General features: G+C 41.5%; 2 long non-coding RNA genes across 2 annotated transcripts; both read right to left on the bottom strand.

Moving 5' to 3' along the window:
* Window positions 1–775: 775 nt before the first annotated feature.
* LOC149404182 (uncharacterized) lies at window positions 776–1,797 on the bottom strand. The gene is made up of 2 exons (XR_016293824.1): window positions 1,467–1,797; window positions 776–1,154 (listed from the first exon to the last, which is right to left on the bottom strand). It is a non-coding gene; the product is annotated as an uncharacterized LOC149404182 (long non-coding RNA).
* Window positions 1,798–6,236: 4,439 nt separating this feature from the next.
* LOC149404181 (uncharacterized) lies at window positions 6,237–7,258 on the bottom strand. Its single transcript, XR_016294044.1, has 2 exons — window positions 6,928–7,258; window positions 6,237–6,615 (listed from the first exon to the last, which is right to left on the bottom strand). It is a non-coding gene; the product is annotated as an uncharacterized LOC149404181 (long non-coding RNA).
* Between the last annotated feature and the right edge of the window lie 10,474 nt (window positions 7,259–17,732).

Raw genomic sequence — 17,732 nt, 5'->3', positions numbered from 1 at the left:
GATAACGATTCTTTCGAATCCTGAATTCTTCTCTTTCAGATAAAAGGGTTCTTCTTAACTTCACGTATAACCCAGTCCTCGTGAGCTCCTTCCTGCTCGCTGCTAATCCTTATAGCAATCTGGACTTATCTATGGAAGAGAAAGATCGAACATCGAACATACTCAGTATCTCGTCCATTGATCTACTAATGTACCTACTTCTACTGAAAAGAAAGCTCATAAGGAACGTATTCAAAACGTCCTCCTAGTCACGCTACTCAGAGCGTCTAAAAAAACAAACATCAGGGAATACATGACAGAACAGAGACGGGAAAGAATCGACGCCTAAGAACAAGGCCTTAACAACTTCCCTGATCTAGGCTAAGAAACGCCCCGCTATTCGACCACCTATTCTTTTGACGGGACAAAGCCCATTGCTTAGGATAGGTTCCCGAAGGTCGAAACTAAAAGAAAAGAACGTATAAAGAAACTCTTACTAACAATCTATAGCATACAGAAGTTATATGAAAATAACTCAAAACGATACTTTTCAAGTATGTTCTAGAAAATATTTTTGACTCGTCTCTTTTTATTGACAAGTTATAACGTTTGAGAACGTAAATAAAACATTTCTCGTTGATATTCGTTTTCCAAATCAAAAGAGTCGAACTTATAGTCGAACTCGGTTTTGAAACGTAAATCAAATGAGGATACTAAATAATTTGATTGAATCATCAACGAGTTTAATAACGATACATATTAATTTATTTTTCTTAATAACTTATATTAAACGAGCTTAATTACAAAACATACATATTGATATTATATCGCAACTCTCATAATCTAGAACGACCCAACAAAAATAATTATAGGTTCGCACTAGCACGAGTCGAGACTCGGGAAATTTCTCGACTTTCTAACACTAAACCGAGACTTCGTGAGTCTCCGAACGAAACCCGACAGCCGTGAACAGCCCCCCGAGAGCCGCCACAAAGTTGCTGCCATCCCCGGCCCAACAGCTCGTCCCAACCGAACCGATGAACCTCGCTGACCAGCCCCGCTCCGTCGTCACTCGCGCAGCAGCTCCGACACTCTTGGACAGCGCCCTCGCCGTCCCGAACCGCTGCCCCGAGACCTGTGCCGCCCACCTAGACCGAGTCTAACACTCGACACAACTCGCAACAAAAGAAAACGACTTAACAACTCTATAACAAAACTTCAAAACAACCTTACACGTACACAGTCAGCAACAATATCACAACAATAACAATATCACACGGCTGAAACAATTCCAAACTCATCCAAATCATCTCATAAATCCCGAAATTAAGTAACGATTCTTCAATTATAACTTGAATCCAAGAACCACACATCAATTTCGGAGTTAAACCTCAACCCATGTAAAACCCCCAAATCTCCAAACCCTAGATATATAATCTTCCTCAAATCCGAACCGTAGAGGGACAGAAACTCAAAATCGAGCTTACCTTCTCCGTCGCTGTCTCTCTCTACTCCTTCTCCGGCGAATTTCTCTGCTCCGGCGTCCTCAGCGTGCTCGCGGCGGCGCTCGCTCCTTCTCAGCCCGCGCGCGCGTCCAGTGGCCCGGTCTCGGCGGCTGTCGGCCGAGCTCTTCCTCCGCGAGCTCACTCCCTCGCTCTCTTTCCCTCTCTCGCTCACTCGGCCGCTCTCTCTCTCGGTTCTCTTCTTCTCCTTCTTTTTCTCTTTTCTTTCTCTTTCCTTCTCTTCTTTCTCTTTTCTTTTTCCTTTCTTTTTTTTTTCCTGGTTGCCGATTCTTTTCTTCTTCACTCGGCCAAGTGATACTTATCACTTTGTGAAGAATATGAGTCATAGATGACGTGGCAAGCTAGGAAAAAAAACATCTTATTCACAATCCAAACTCTTTTCCTTGTTTTCTTTCAAATGGGTCCCTTAAAAATTGTTACAACCACGTCCTTTTCATATAATTATTTAATTAAATCCATCACCAAACGGATTATAATTATATGATTCGAACCGAGAATTTTCTCGTTCGTTCTCGAATAATTTAAATATATTTAAGGTTTCTCGGAATTAATTCTCGTCCTTAGGAATTAATTTCCGGAATGTTTCCTCGGGATTAATTTATTAATCAAGTTAAACTCGATAATTCCTTTATTTATTCCGAGATTTCCATAACCTTAATATATTTAAAATTAATTCGATAAATCCATTGGAGTATAATTCACTCGAGAATTTAGTTGTAACAACGGAAACTCGTTATTTACTTCCAAATCTCCAAATACGAGTGACGCAGAAACTTGTCCTTACAATCCCTACCCCCTTAAATTAGTTTCGTCCTCGAAACTTAAAGCAAAGCAGGGTACTCTTTCTGCATCACACTATTGAGTTTCCATATAATTTTGCATCTTCAGAAAAGAAGAGAGGATATACCTTCCTCTAAACATGTCATCGCTTAATGAACAGCAGATTGATTCTGGTCTTAAGATAGTCACTTCCTAACTGTTAGATATAACTAACCAGGAATCTACTCCATCATCTACCAAGATCAAGAACTTGACTAGGACACAACAGACGAACATGCATAGTTCCCACATACAGGAATGCATAACTGAAGAGTAAAGGATAGGAATCTAACCGGTTCTTCCAGACGATGACTCCTTTACTTCATCTCCATAGATGCTAAAGACGCGAGCTTTGGCCTTAGGTTGATTCTTCAGGTAAGCGATCTTCTCTTCTGAAACGTGACAATCCCGTGCAAAATGACCTTCTAAGCCACACCGGTAGCAGCTTGAGGTTCCTATGCGACACTCGCCTGAGTGCTTTCTGCCGCACTTGTTGCACGTAGGGAAATCATTAACCCTTGGCCTCTTGTACTTGTTCTCGCTTTGATTTCCTCTGTAGCTTCCTTCATTTCCCTACGCCCTAGACCTGGAGTTTCTATCCCAACTCTTTTTCTTCTTGTCGGTGAAGTTCTTCTTCTCGACTTCCGCTACAGATTCCTGTAGGATGGTCATTGACTCGCTAGCTGGATTGACTTGTGCTATACGCCAACCGTCAATCCTTAATGCCCTTTGAACGGCATTCGCATAAGTTCGTGGCCCAACGTCGCCACTATCAACCTGACGCACAATTTCCACATTGAGTACATGCATAAACTTCATCTTGCGCGACTGATCCGTCGGTACCATAGAGGGCGAAAACTTTGCAAGCTCATCAAACTTGGCTATATACTCAGCTACAGAGAGCTTCCCTTGCTTAAGATCCATAAACTCTCGTACCTTACTCGAGAGATTAGCTTCACCCAGGTACTTCTCATAAAATAGGTTGATAAAACGATTCCATGTAATATGAGAAACATCATCATAGAGTGCGATTACTTCCCACCAACTTCGAGCTTCAAGTTACAGCTGGTTCACAGCACATGCAACTCTCTCCGCATCTGTAAGTTGCATGTACGTGAAGATCTGTTGGATCCTTTTAATCCAATTTTCCGCAAGGGAAGGATCAGCATCTCCATCGAAAGTCGGTGGTTTCTGCTTACGAAAACGCTCATATACAGGCTCCCCGACAGTCGGTGCCATTATCGGAATCTGGAACAGCGGAACCTCATCTGGCGCCATAGCTTGAGCTTGTGGTGGCGCTTGTACATTCTGACCATCTGGATTCCTATTCATATTTGGCACGTGCTCACCTTGTCCTCCAGGTTGTTCTGGTCGATGCGCCTGGGGTTCAGGGTCTTGTTGTCCCTGTGGAGGTTGCTGCTCATTCATTCGTGCAATAAGTTGCGTGATCAACCTGTTCTGCTCTTCTATTTGGGCATCCCTTCGACGGCCATCTTCAGCTTGACGCTCTAGAGCCCTGCTAATCTCAGTCATTTCTTGTGAAAGATTCGTCTGCGTTTGCTTCTTAGGTCCCATTCTTAATCTCTACTTCACCTATAAGTAGGAATGGGTAAGCACACGGTTATCCTAATATAACCACTATCTTTCACAAAGACTCAACAAGATATTATAGATAAGGCTATCTTGGACATCAACTGACTTATAAGTAAGTAAGATAGTGTATGTACGACCACAAGTCTACAGAAACGGCTCAACCTGGGCTCTGATACCAAAAATTCTGTCACGACCCGCGAGCCTTAGCTCGCCCGCGAGCCGCGGCAGAGATCTTCCGTATCTTACTTAACATAAATAAAATTCATAAAAACTTTGGTGGAAGCGCTTCCGGAAAACATTTTCTAGAAAAACTTTTAAAATATTTACTTAAACGTCTCAAAAATATGGGCGAATTTTTCGTTTTTCTTAAAACATACTATTTAAAACTTCACAAACAAAAGACTCGTCTTTTAAAAACAAAACAGACTTATTCGCCCTTGACTTAGCCACAGGTCGGCAGCCGTACATACACACGCCTACTTACTTACCGGCTTTTGCTGATGCTCTGCTTAATCTTCTTTAGCTTTGCCTTTATCTACAATATCAAGATAATAACTGTGAGTCGAAAGACTCGGTAAGCGGATATCTATATAACTAATGCATCGTGCACATAACACATAAGCAATACATAACATGCAATTCATATCTTATCATAACTTGCGGAAGTATCGGCTTAGGTCCCGATAAATCCACCTTTCTTAAGAATCAATCGGCTTAGGTCCCGATAGATTCATCTTACTTAGGAATAACTCAGCTTAGGTCCCGAGATATTCCCCTTACTTAAGAATTCACCAGCTTAGGTCCCGGTGATTCACATCATAACATACTTTCATCATAATCTATGGAATTACCAGCTTAGGTCCCGGTAACTCCTCTTACTTGAGAATATGCCAGCTTAGGTCCCGGCAATTCCCATCATACAATACATTTCCTGCTCGGGATCCCTTAATGATATCCGCACGACACATGTCTTATTGGCGCCAGACAGGAGGGTGCACAGTCTCCTGCCTAATCCCCATGTGGTACCAGCACGAAGCATAATAGGTACCTGCTAACAAGGGGTATATGTCGGAGGCGGTACCATTCTATGTTTTCTCTTTAATTAACTTAACATGAGAGACTGCTTAATTCGGGTTTAATCCCGATCTTAACATAAATTCTTTTCGCTTATTAACTCGTGACTTATAAGATCTTGAGATGCGACTCCCAAAGATCCTATCATAATATTCTCGCTTTTGAATACGAGTCTTAACTTCAGTCTCTCATCATCCTGTTCACTAGGACTGGATCTCTGGAAGGTGGCTAACTAAACACATAGCAAAGGCTCGGGTTCCTAGTTACCTCTAGCCATTTTTGTTAGCCGGACTAATTTCGTTTCCCAATTCGTTAGTGGCTTAAAGCCCTTAATCTTGATAGTGAGTTATCTTATGGCTTATCTTACTCTTGCTTACTAGAAAGCATATAGAAAATGCACGTACAATATATGTATATATAAAGATATATATAATATTTCTTGATATTGTCGGTGCCTATAATCCACTTACCCGGATAACGATTCTTTCGAATCCTGAATTCTTCTCTTTCAGATAAAAGGGTTCTTCTTAACTTCACGTATAACCCAGTCCTCGTGAGCTCCTTCCTGCTCGCTGCTAATCCTTATAGCAATCTGGACTTATCTATGGAAGAGAAAGATCGAACATCGAACATACTCAGTATCTCGTCCATTGATCTACTAATGTACCTACTTCGACTGAAAAGAAAGCTCATAAGGAACGTATTCAAAACGTCCTCCTAGTCACGCTACTCAGAGCGTCTAAAAAAACAAACATCAGGGAATACATGACAGAACAGAGACGGGAAAGAATCGACGCCTAAGAACAAGGCCTTAACAACTTCCCTGATCTAGGCTAAGAAACGCCCCGCTATTCGACCACCTATTCTTTTGACGGGACAAAGCCCATTGCTTAGGATAGGTTCCCGAAGGTCGAAACTAAAAGAAAAGAACGTATAAAGAAACTCTTACTAACAATCTATAGCATACAGAAGTTATATGAAAATAACTCAAAACGATACTTTTCAAGTATGTTCTAGAAAATATTTTTGACTCGTCTCTTTTTATTGACAAGTTATAACGTTTGAGAACGTAAATAAAACATTTCTCGTTGATATTCGTTTTCCAAATCAAAAGAGTCGAACTTATAGTCGAACTCGGTTTTGAAACGTAAATCAAATGAGGATACTAAATAATTTGATTGAATCATCAACGAGTTTAATAACGATACATATTAATTTATTTTTCTTAATAACTTATATTAAACGAGCTTAATTACAAAACATACATATTGATATTATATCGCAACTCTCATAATCTAGAACGACCCAACAAAAATAATTATAGGTTCGCACTAGCACGAGTCGAGACTCGGGAAATTTCTCGACTTTCTAACACTAAACCGAGACTTCGTGAGTCTCCGAACGAAACCCGACAGCCGTGAACAGCCCCCCGAGAGCCGCCACAAAGTTGCTGCCATCCCCGGCCCAACAGCTCGTCCCAACCGAACCGATGAACCTCGCTGACCAGCCCCGCTCCGTCGTCACTCGCGCAGCAGCTCCGACACTCTTGGACAGCGCCCTCGCCGTCCCGAACCGCTGCCCCGAGACCTGTGCCGCCCACCTAGACCGAGTCTAACACTCGACACAACTCGCAACAAAAGAAAACGACTTAACAACTCTATAACAAAACTTCAAAACAACCTTACACGTACACAGTCAGCAACAATATCGCAACAATAACAATATCACACGGCTGAAACAATTCCAAACTCATCCAAATCATCTCATAAATCCCGAAATTAAGTAACGATTCTTCAATTATAACTTGAATCCAAGAACCACACATCAATTTCGGAGTTAAACCTCAACCCATGTAAAACCCCCAAATCTCCAAACCCTAGATATATAATCTTCCTCAAATCCGAACCGTAGAGGGACAGAAACTCAAAATCGAGCTTACCTTCTCCGTCGCTGTCTCTCTCTACTCCTTCTCCGGCGAATTTCTCTGCTCCGGCGTCCTCAGCGTGCTCGCGGCGGCGCTCGCTCCTTCTCAGCCCGCGCGCGCGTCCAGTGGCCCGGTCTCGGCGGCTGTCGGCCGAGCTCTTCCTCCGCGAGCTCACTCCCTCGCTCTCTTTCCCTCTCTCGCTCACTCGGCCGCTCTCTCTCTCGGTTCTCTTCTTCTCCTTCTTTTTCTCTTTTCTTTCTCTTTCCTTCTCTTCTTTCTCTTTTCTTTTTCCTTTCTTTTTTTTTTCCTGGTTGCCGATTCTTTTCTTCTTCACTCGGCCAAGTGATACTTATCACTTTGTGAAGAATATGAGTCATAGATGACGTGGCAAGCTAGGAAAAAAAACATCTTATTCACAATCCAAACTCTTTTCCTTGTTTTCTTTCAAATGGGTCCCTTAAAAATTGTTACAACCACGTCCTTTTCATATAATTATTTAATTAAATCCATCACCAAACGGATTATAATTATATGATTCGAACCGAGAATTTTCTCGTTCGTTCTCGAATAATTTAAATATATTTAAGGTTTCTCGGAATTAATTCTCGTCCTTAGGAATTAATTTCCGGAATGTTTCCTCGGGATTAATTTATTAATCAAGTTAAACTCGATAATTCCTTTATTTATTCCGAGATTTCCATAACCTTAATATATTTAAAATTAATTCGATAAATCCATTGGAGTATAATTCACTCGAGAATTTAGTTGTAACAACGGAAACTCGTTATTTACTTCCAAATCTCCAAATACGAGTGACGCAGAAACTTGTCCTTACAATCCCTACCCCCTTAAATTAGTTTCGTCCTCGAAACTTAAAGCAAAGCAGGGTACTCTTTCTGCATCACACTATTGAGTTTCCATATAATTTTCCATCTTCAGAAAAGAAGAGAGGATATACCTTCCTCTAAACATGTCATCGCTTAATGAACAGCAGATTGATTCTGGTCTTAAGATAGTCACTTCCTAACTGTTAGATATAACTAACCAGGAATCTACTCCATCATCTACCAAGATCAAGAACTTGACTAGGACACAACAGACGAACATGCATAGTTCCCACATACAGGAATGCATAACTGAAGAGTAAAGGATAGGAATCTAACCGGTTCTTCCAGACGATGACTCCTTTACTTCATCTCCATAGATGCTAAAGACGCGAGCTTTGGCCTTAGGTTGATTCTTCAGGTAAGCGATCTTCTCTTCTGAAACGTGACAATCCCGTGCAAAATGACCTTCTAAGCCACACCGGTAGCAGCTTGAGGTTCCTATGCGACACTCGCCTGAGTGCTTTCTGCCGCACTTGTTGCACGTAGGGAAATCATTAACCCTTGGCCTCTTGTACTTGTTCTCGCTTTGATTTCCTCTGTAGCTTCCTTCATTTCCCTACGCCCTAGACCTGGAGTTTCTATCCCAACTCTTTTTCTTCTTGTCGGTGAAGTTCTTCTTCTCGACTTCCGCTACAGATTCCTGTAGGATGGTCATTGACTCGCTAGCTGGATTGACTTGTGCTATACGCCAACCGTCAATCCTTAATGCCCTTTGAACGGCATTCGCATAAGTTCGTGGCCCAACGTCGCCACTATCAACCTGACGCACAATTTCCACATTGAGTACATGTATAAACTTCATCTTGCGCGACTGATCCGTCGGTACCATAGAGGGCGAAAACTTTGCAAGCTCATCAAACTTGGCTATATACTCAGCTACAGAGAGCTTCCCTTGCTTAAGATCCATAAACTCTCGTACCTTACCCGAGAGATTAGCTTCACCCAGGTACTTCTCATAAAATAGGTTGATAAAACGATTCCATGTAATATGAGAAACATCATCATAGAGTGCGATTACTTCCCACCAACTTCGAGCTTCAAGTTACAGCTGGTTCACAGCACATGCAACTCTCTCCGCATCTGTAAGTTGCATGTACGTGAAGATCTGTTGGATCCTTTTAATCCAATTTTCCGCAAGGGAAGGATCAGCATCTCCATCGAAAGTCGGTGGTTTCTGCTTACGAAAACGCTCATATACAGGCTCCCCGACAGTCGGTGCCATTATCGGAATCTGGAACAGCGGAACCTCATCTGGCGCCATAGCTTGAGCTTGTGGTGGCGCTTGTACATTCTGACCATCTGGATTCCTATTCATATTTGGCACGTGCTCACCTTGTCCTCCAGGTTGTTCTGGTCGATGCGCCTGGGGTTCAGGGTCTTGTTGTCCCTGTGGAGGTTGCTGCTCATTCATTCGCGCAATAAGTTGCGTGATCAACCTGTTCTGCTCTTCTATTTGAGCATCCCTTCGACGGCCATCTTCAGCTTGACGCTCTATAGCCCTGCTAATCTCAGTCATTTCTTGTGAAAGATTCGTCTGCGTTTGCTTCTTAGGTCCCATTCTTAATCTCTACTTCACCTATAAGTAGGAATGGGTAAGCACACGGTTATCCTAATATAACCACTATCTTTCACAAAGACTCAACAAGATATTATAGATAAGGCTATCTTGGACATCAACTGACTTATAAGTAAGTAAGATAGTGTATGTACGACCACAAGTCTACAGAAACGGCTCAACCTGGGCTCTGATACCAAAAATTCTGTCACGACCCGCGAGCCTTAGCTCGCCCGCGAGCCGCGGCAGAGATCTTCCGTATCTTACTTAACATAAATAAAATTCATAAAAACTTTGGTGGAAGCGCTTCCGGAAAACATTTTCTAGAAAAACTTTTAAAATATTTACTTAAACGTCTCAAAAATATGGTCGAATTTTTCGTTTTTCTTAAAACATACTATTTAAAACTTCACAAACAAAAGACTCGTCTTTTAAAAACAAAACAGACTTATTCGCCCTTGACTTAGTCACAGGTCGGCAGCCGTACATACACACGCCTACTTACTTACCGGCTTTTGCTGATGCTCTGCTTAATCTTCTTTAGCTTTGCCTTTATCTACAATATCAAGATAATAACTGTGAGTCGAAAGACTCAGTAAGCGGATATCTATATAACTAATGCATCGTGCACATAACACATAAGCAATACATAACATGCAATTCATATCTTATCATAACTTGCGGAAGTATCGGCTTAGGTCCCGATAAATCCACCTTTCTTAAGAATCAATCGGCTTAGGTCCCGATAGATTCATCTTACTTAGGAATAACTCAGCTTAGGTCCCGAGATATTCCCCTTACTTAAGAATTCACCAGCTTAGGTCCCGGTGATTCACATCATAACATACTTTCATCATAATCTATGGAATTACCAGCTTAGGTCCCGGTAACTCCTCTTACTTGAGAATATGCCAGCTTAGGTCCCGGCAATTCCCATCATACAATACATTTCCTGCTCGGGATCCCTTAATGATATCCGCACGACACATGTCTTATTGGCGCCAGACAGGAGGGTGCACAGTCTCCTGCCTAATTCCCATGTGGTACCAGCACGAAGCATAATAGGTACCTGCTAACAAGGGGTATATGTCAGAGGCGGTACCATTCTATGTTTTCTCTTTAATTAACTTAACATGAGAGACTGCTTAATTCGGGTTTAATCCCGATCTTAACATATATTCTTTTCGCTTATTAACTCGTGACTTATAAGATCTTGAGATGCGACTCCCAAAGATCCTATCATAATATTCTCGCTTTTGAATACGAGTCTTAACTTCAGTCTCTCATCATCCTGTTCACTAGGACTGGATCTCTGGAAGGTGGCTAACTAAACACATAGCAAAGGCTCGGGTTCCTAGTTACCTCTAGCCATTTTTGTTAGCCGGACTAATTCCGTTTCCCAATTCGTTAGTGGCTTAAAGCCCTTAATCTTGATAGTGAGTTATCTTCTGGCTTATCTTACTCTTGCTTACTAGAAAGCATATAGAAAATGCACGTACAATATATGTATATATATAAAGATATATATAATATTTCTTGATATTGTAGGTGCCTATAATCCACTTACCCGGATAACGATTCTTTCGAATCCTGAATTCTTCTCTTTCAGATAAAAGGGTTCTTCTTAACTTCACGTATAACCCAGTCCTCGTGAGCTCCTTCCTGCTCGCTGCTAATCCTTATAGCAATCTGGACTTATCTATGGAAGAGAAAGATCGAACATCGAACATACTCAGTATCTCGTCCATTGATCTACTAATGTACCTACTTCTACTGAAAAGAAAGCTCATAAGGAACGTATTCAAAACGTCCTCCTAGTCACGCTACTCAGAGCGTCTAAAAAAACAAACATCAGGGAATACATGACAGAACAGAGACGGGAAAGAATCGACGCCTAAGAACAAGGCCTTAACAACTTCCCTGATCTAGGCTAAGAAACGCCCCGCTATTCGACCACCTATTCTTTTGACGGGACAAAGCCCATTGCTTAGGATAGGTTCCCGAAGGTCGAAACTAAAAGAAAAGAACGTATAAAGAAACTCTTACTAACAATCTATAGCATACAGAAGTTATATGAAAATAACTCAAAACGATACTTTTCAAGTATGTTCTAGAAAATATTTTTGACTCGTCTCTTTTTATTGACAAGTTATAACGTTTGAGAACGTAAATAAAACATTTCTCGTTGATATTCGTTTTCCAAATCAAAAGAGTCGAACTTATAGTCGAACTCGGTTTTGAAACGTAAATCAAATGAGGATACTAAATAATTTGATTGAATCATCAACGAGTTTAATAACGATACATATTAATTTATTTTTCTTAATAACTTATATTAAACGAGCTTAATTACAAAACATACATATTGATATTATATCGCAACTCTCATAATCTAGAACGACCCAACAAAAATAATTATAGGTTCGCACTAGCACGAGTGGAGACTCGGGAAATTTCTCGACTTTCTAACACTAAACCGAGACTTCGTGAGTTTCCGAACGAAACGCGACAGCCGTGAACAGCCCCCCGAGAGCCGCCACAAAGTTGCTGCCATCCCCGGCCCAACAGCTCGTCACAACCGAACCGATGAACCTCGATGACCAGCCCCGCTCCGTCGTCACTCGCGCAGCAGCTCCGACACTCTTGGACAGCGCCCTCGCCGTCCCGAACCGCTGCCCCGAGACCTGTGCCGCCCACCTAGACCGAGTCTAACACTCGACACAACTCGCAACAAAAGAAAACGACTTAACAACTCTATAACAAAACTTCAAAACAACCTTACACGTACACAGTCAGCAACAATATCGCAACAATAACAATATCACACGGCTGAAACAATTCCAAACTCATCCAAATCATCTCATAAATCCCGAAATTAAGTAACGATTCTTCAATTATAACTTGAATCCAAGACCCACACATCAATTTCGGAGTTAAACCTCAACCCATGTAAAACCCCCAAATCTCCAAACCCTAGATATATAATCTTCCTCAAATCCGAACCGTAGAGGGACAGAAACTCAAAATCGAGCTTACCTTCTCCGTCGCTGTCTCTCTCTACTCCTTCTCCGGCGAATTTCTCTGCTCCGGCGTCCTCAGCGTGCTCGCGGCGGCGCTCGCTCCTTCTCAGCCCGCGCGCGCGTCTAGTGGCCCGGTCTCGGCGGCTGTCGGCCGAGCTCTTCCTCCGCGAGCTCACTCCCTCGCTCTCTTTCCCTCTCTCGCTCACTCGGCCGCTCTCTCTCTCGGTTCTCTTCTTCTCCTTCTTTTTCTCTTTTCTTTCTCTTTCCTTCTCTTCTTTCTCTTTTCTTTTTCCTTTCTTTTTTTTTTCCTGGTTGCCGATTCTTTTCTTCTTCACTCGGCCAAGTGATACTTATCACTTTGTGAAGAAGATGAGTCATAGATGACGTGGCAAGCTAGGAAAAAAAACATCTTATTCACAATCCAAACTCTTTTCCTTGTTTTCTTTCAAATGGGTCCCTTAAAAATTGTTACAACCACGTCCTTTTCATATAATTATTTAATTAAATCCATCACCAAACGGATTATAATTATATGATTCGAACCGAGAATTTTCTCGTTCGTTCTCGAATAATTTAAATATATTTAAGGTTTCTCGGAATTAATTCTCGTCCTTAGGAATTAATTTCCGGAATGTTTCCTCGGGATTAATTTATTAATCGAGTTAAACTCGATAATTCCTTTATTTATTCCGAGATTTCCATAACCTTAATATATTTAAAATTAATTCGATAAATCCATTGGAGTATAATTCACTCGAGAATTTAGATGTAACAACGGAAACTCGTTATTTACTTCCAAATCTCCAAATACGAGTGACGCAAAAACTTGTCCTTACACTTGTGAGGGATGGTCCACTCCAAGCCTCTGCAATAGGTTCACTACCTACTTGTGAATCCTGCATAGAAGGAAAAATGACTAAGCAACCTTTCTCCGATAAGGGTCGAAGAGCCACTGAGTTGCTGGAACTGATACATTCTGATGTATGTGGTCCGCTCAGCCAACAGGCACGTGGGGGATACGAATACTTCGTTACCTTCACCGATGATTACTCGCGATATGGTTTTGTCTATTTTCTCAAACTCAAATCCCAGACCTTTAACGTATTTAAGGTCTTTAGGGCTTTAGTGGAAAAGCAAACTGGCAAAATGATCAAAACACTTCGATCTGATCGAGGTGGTGAGTATATGTCTGGAGAGTTCGATGACTTTCTTAAAGAAGAAGGAATCACTTCTCAGCTTACCGCACCTGGCACACCTCAACAAAACGGAGTGTCAGAGAGAAGGAACCGAACTCTTATGGAGATGGTTAGATCAATGATGAGTTACTCATCACTCCCTCTTTCCTTTTGGGGATATGCCCTCGAAACAGCCGCTTACATTCTGAACCAAGTTCCGTCTAAAACGGTTCCTGGTACTCCTTATGAACGATGGACTGGCCGTAAAGTGAATCTTGGCCGCATCAGGATTTGGGGTTGCCCTGCACACGTGCTAAGGCAAAAGACTAGCAAGTTGGCTAGTAGGTCAGAATTGTGCTTGTTTGTGGGATATCCAAAGGAAACCAAGGGTTTCATCTTCTATAGTCCCGAGGACGATAAGAATTTCGTTAGCACGAATGCTCGTTTCCTTGAGGAGGACTTTATGAAGGATGCAAAACCTAGAAGCAAAATTGTGCTTGAAGAAAAGTTGGGTGAGGAAGCTTCTACCTCATCTGTAAGAACTGTTCTTACCCCAACTGAAACACAACCTTACTCATCAAAATCTCGTCAAGTAGTACTTAGACGTAGTGGGAGGGCTACTCAAAAGCCTGACAGGTACATGTCTTATGGAGACTCTCTTGTAGCCGTCTCTGACATGGATGATCCTGTTTCCTATAGCCAAGCGATGGCTTGTTCTGAATCAAACCTTTGGCTTGACGCCATGAAAGTTGAAATGCACTCGATGTATGTCAACAAAGTCTGGAAACTTCTAGACCTTCATGAAGGGATTAAACCCGTAGAGTGTAAGTGGATATACATGAAGAAAAGGGGTCCTAATGGGAACGTCGCGACGTTCAAAGCACGACTTGTGGCGAAGGGATATACCCAACAGGAAGGGATTGACTATGAAGAAACCTTCTCGCCAGTCGCGATGCTTAAATCAATCCGCATACTCCTATCCATAGCTGCAGCTCTCGACTATGAGATCTGGCAAATGGATGTCAAGACAGCCTTTCTGAATGGCAATCTTGACGAGCGCATTTACATGGCTCAACCAGACGGTTTCGTGGAAGAAGGTCAAGAGACCAAGGTTTGTAAGTTACTTAAGTCCATTTATGGACTAAAGCAAGCATCTAGGTCATGGAATATCAGATTCGATGAAACTGTGAAGAGCTTCGGCTTTGAACAGTCAATAGATGAGCCTTGTGTTTACAAGTTAATATACGAAGGCAAAGTTGTGTTTCTAGTACTATATGTCGATGATATACTACTCATTGGTAATGACGTGGGTAAGTTATCTGAGGTTAAGGTCTGGCTGGCAAAGCAATTTGATATGAAGGATCTAGGAGAAGCCGCATACATTCTGGGAATCCAAATCTTTCGAGATAGGAAAAACCGGACCCTGTCGCTCTCTCAAGCATCTTATATTGATAAAGGTGATGGATCGCTTCTCGATGCAAGACTGCAAGAGGGGTCAAACACCCTTTAGGCATGGAGTTTCACTCTCTAAGGACCAGTCTCCCAAGACTGCACAAGAGATTGAAGACATGAGGAAGATTCCTTACGCCTCTGCCGTAGGAAGCCTCATGTATGCTATGCTTTGCACTAGACCTGACATCTGTTTCGCCGTTGGCGTAGTTAGTCGTTTCCAATCCAACCCTGGACCCGAGCACTGGATTGCTGTTAAGCATGTTCTTAAGTATCTTCAAAGAACTAGGAACTTGATGCTTACATACTCAGGTACTGACCTGACTATGACGGGATATACCGACTCCGATTTTAAAGCGGATAAGGATTCCAGGAAATCCACTTCGGGATCTGTGTTCATCCTTAATGGTGGAGCTGTTGTGTGGAGAAGTATTAAGCAATCTTGCATTGCTGACTCCACAATGGAAGCAGAATATGTTGCTGCTTGTGAAGCATCCAAAGAGGCTGTATGGCTTAGAAAATTCCTTAAGTATTTGGAAGTTGTTCCAAACGTCGACGAGCCCATGACCCTTTATTGTGATAATAGTGGGGCTGTCGCTAACTCAAAGGAACCTAAAAGCCATAAGAGCTCTAAGCATATTGAGAGGAAATACCATTTGATTCGAGAGATCGTGCAGCGCGGAGACGTGGAAGTGAAGAAGATCTCAACGGTGGACAACCTAGCAGATCCATTCACAAAGGCCCTAGCGAACAAGGTCTTCGACCAACATCGAGAGGGATTAGGCATGAAAGACTACACACATCTTCTTTGAGTCAAGTGGGAGTTTGTGGTCAATGGTGCCCACAAGAAGAGTTGCAATCTTTATATCATGCATTTGATGTAATAAAGTCTCATGAAGACTCTTGCTTGTAATTGCTTATTCATTAATAAAAAGTTGAAACGTTCATTCAATCTTCCTTGTTTGAAGCTTTATGATAAAACCTTAGTCTTTAGTCCATAAACAAACTAAACAACTTACGAAGAGACAAATGTAGATTTGCATGAACAAACTCTTCGTAGTTTGCTTAAAACGATATATTCGCAATCTAAGGGTCAAAGGACTATTGACCTCAGTATGATTGTTAGAAGAATCTATGATGTCTGGTTATGAGGCATTGAGAGTTGGAGACTCTATAGTTCTTCTAGGTATCTTCCGAAGGTACTGAATTGACCAGTGCACTTCTAGAGACAAGATAAGAACAAACCATTTAACCTCTTATGTCTCGAAGTCACTATGTATGAATTGCATCATGCTTACCTTAATCCTGAAATGAGACATGTCATTTCACACCTTAGTACTCTCATTTGAGAAAGTCAGAGTTCGGACTCACTATGTGATTCCGAACAGGGCCTATTGGTGAAGTACTAAGTTGTGAGAATGTCATGAGTAACTTTGTGAAGTTCTCATAGATAAGGAATTCATGTATAAGATTGCTGAAATGCAATGTATGTCACCTCATGCTTTATTCCTTGGAGTGTGAATAAATGAACTGGCCTGTGTCCAAATTGAGTCCTGACTCTTTTGGATGAAACAATGTGACTTGTTAGCTCCTCGTCAATACATTGTTTCTAACTTATTCACAAGCGACAAAGGAGTTGAGGAAATAACAGCTAGAAGGGTAAAATGGTAATTTAGTAAATCCCGACTAGCTGATGACATTCATGAAGGGTAAACATAGATAATATTCAGTGGATCCGCTCATCATAATTAGGTTGAATTCTTGAGTAGAAAATAAATTCATTTGAACCGAGAGATTTCCAGTGTCAACTCTTTAGTGGAGTCAGTTGGCATTAAGCTAAACTTGGAAAAGGTTTGTGAACTTTTGAGTCCAAGTGTTTAGCTCAAGCTCTTTTCATTTGGGTCCATGAGGTCACTGTCACGAATCACATCGATTAGGAATAGTTAAACTGGAAGCTAAGTCAAAACAAGAACGAAAATTGTCAAAAGGGTATTTTTGTCTTTTGAGACATAGGATGAAATGAATGTCAATAAATTTTTTCACATGGTCATTTGATGACAAGTAACACTCGGCCATAATAAGATTAATTGGGCCTTGTGGATTAATTTCATTTCATGAGAATTTTATTGAAAATTCTTAATGGGCCTTTTTCATGTTGTTATGAACAAATGGAAAAGCTTCTAGAAGCCTTTTTCTAGATGGCATAGGCGCCCAAATACCCAAGAGAAAGAGAGATTATTTTGTACATAAATGTATCAAGATACTTGCCAAAAGAAAAAGAGGAAACAAATTTCCCCTAAGAGGAAACATGTGGGCGCCCAAATAAGGTCAAGAGAGAAGCAAATAAAAGAGGAAACAAATCCAAGGACTTGCTTGGCAAGTCTTGACCGTGTGACTCTTTGAAGGAAAAGGGAAATTGGCTCATGAATATGTGATATTCTATAGAAGAGGAAACTACCTTATTGAAGGTGAGACCTCTCCTATAAATAGGAGCCTCATTCCACACTTTTCATTCATCCAAGTTTAAGAGAGTTGAGAGACTCTCTCTCTAGAACTTTGGCCGCCCCTTCCTCTCTCTCTCTAGTTTATTTTCGATTTTTGTTTTGGCACCTAGGTCCTCATTCGACCTAGTGTTTAGCTCTGCGACTTCAAGACTCGTTCTTAAGTCGTAGTGTTTAAAAGTGCCCACTCACTAATTCCTTTATTTCGAGTGATTTAGTGATAGAAACTTTCG

This window comes from Urtica dioica, chromosome 2 (assembly GCF_054948205.1).
Source record: "Urtica dioica subsp. dioica isolate 48M chromosome 2, U.dioica_male_clone48M_v1_H2, whole genome shotgun sequence".
In the NCBI taxonomy this organism is placed as follows: domain Eukaryota; kingdom Viridiplantae; phylum Streptophyta; class Magnoliopsida; order Rosales; family Urticaceae; genus Urtica; species Urtica dioica.
Note: the sequence above shows the minus strand (reverse complement) of the source record. Positions and strands in the feature narration are given on the sequence as shown.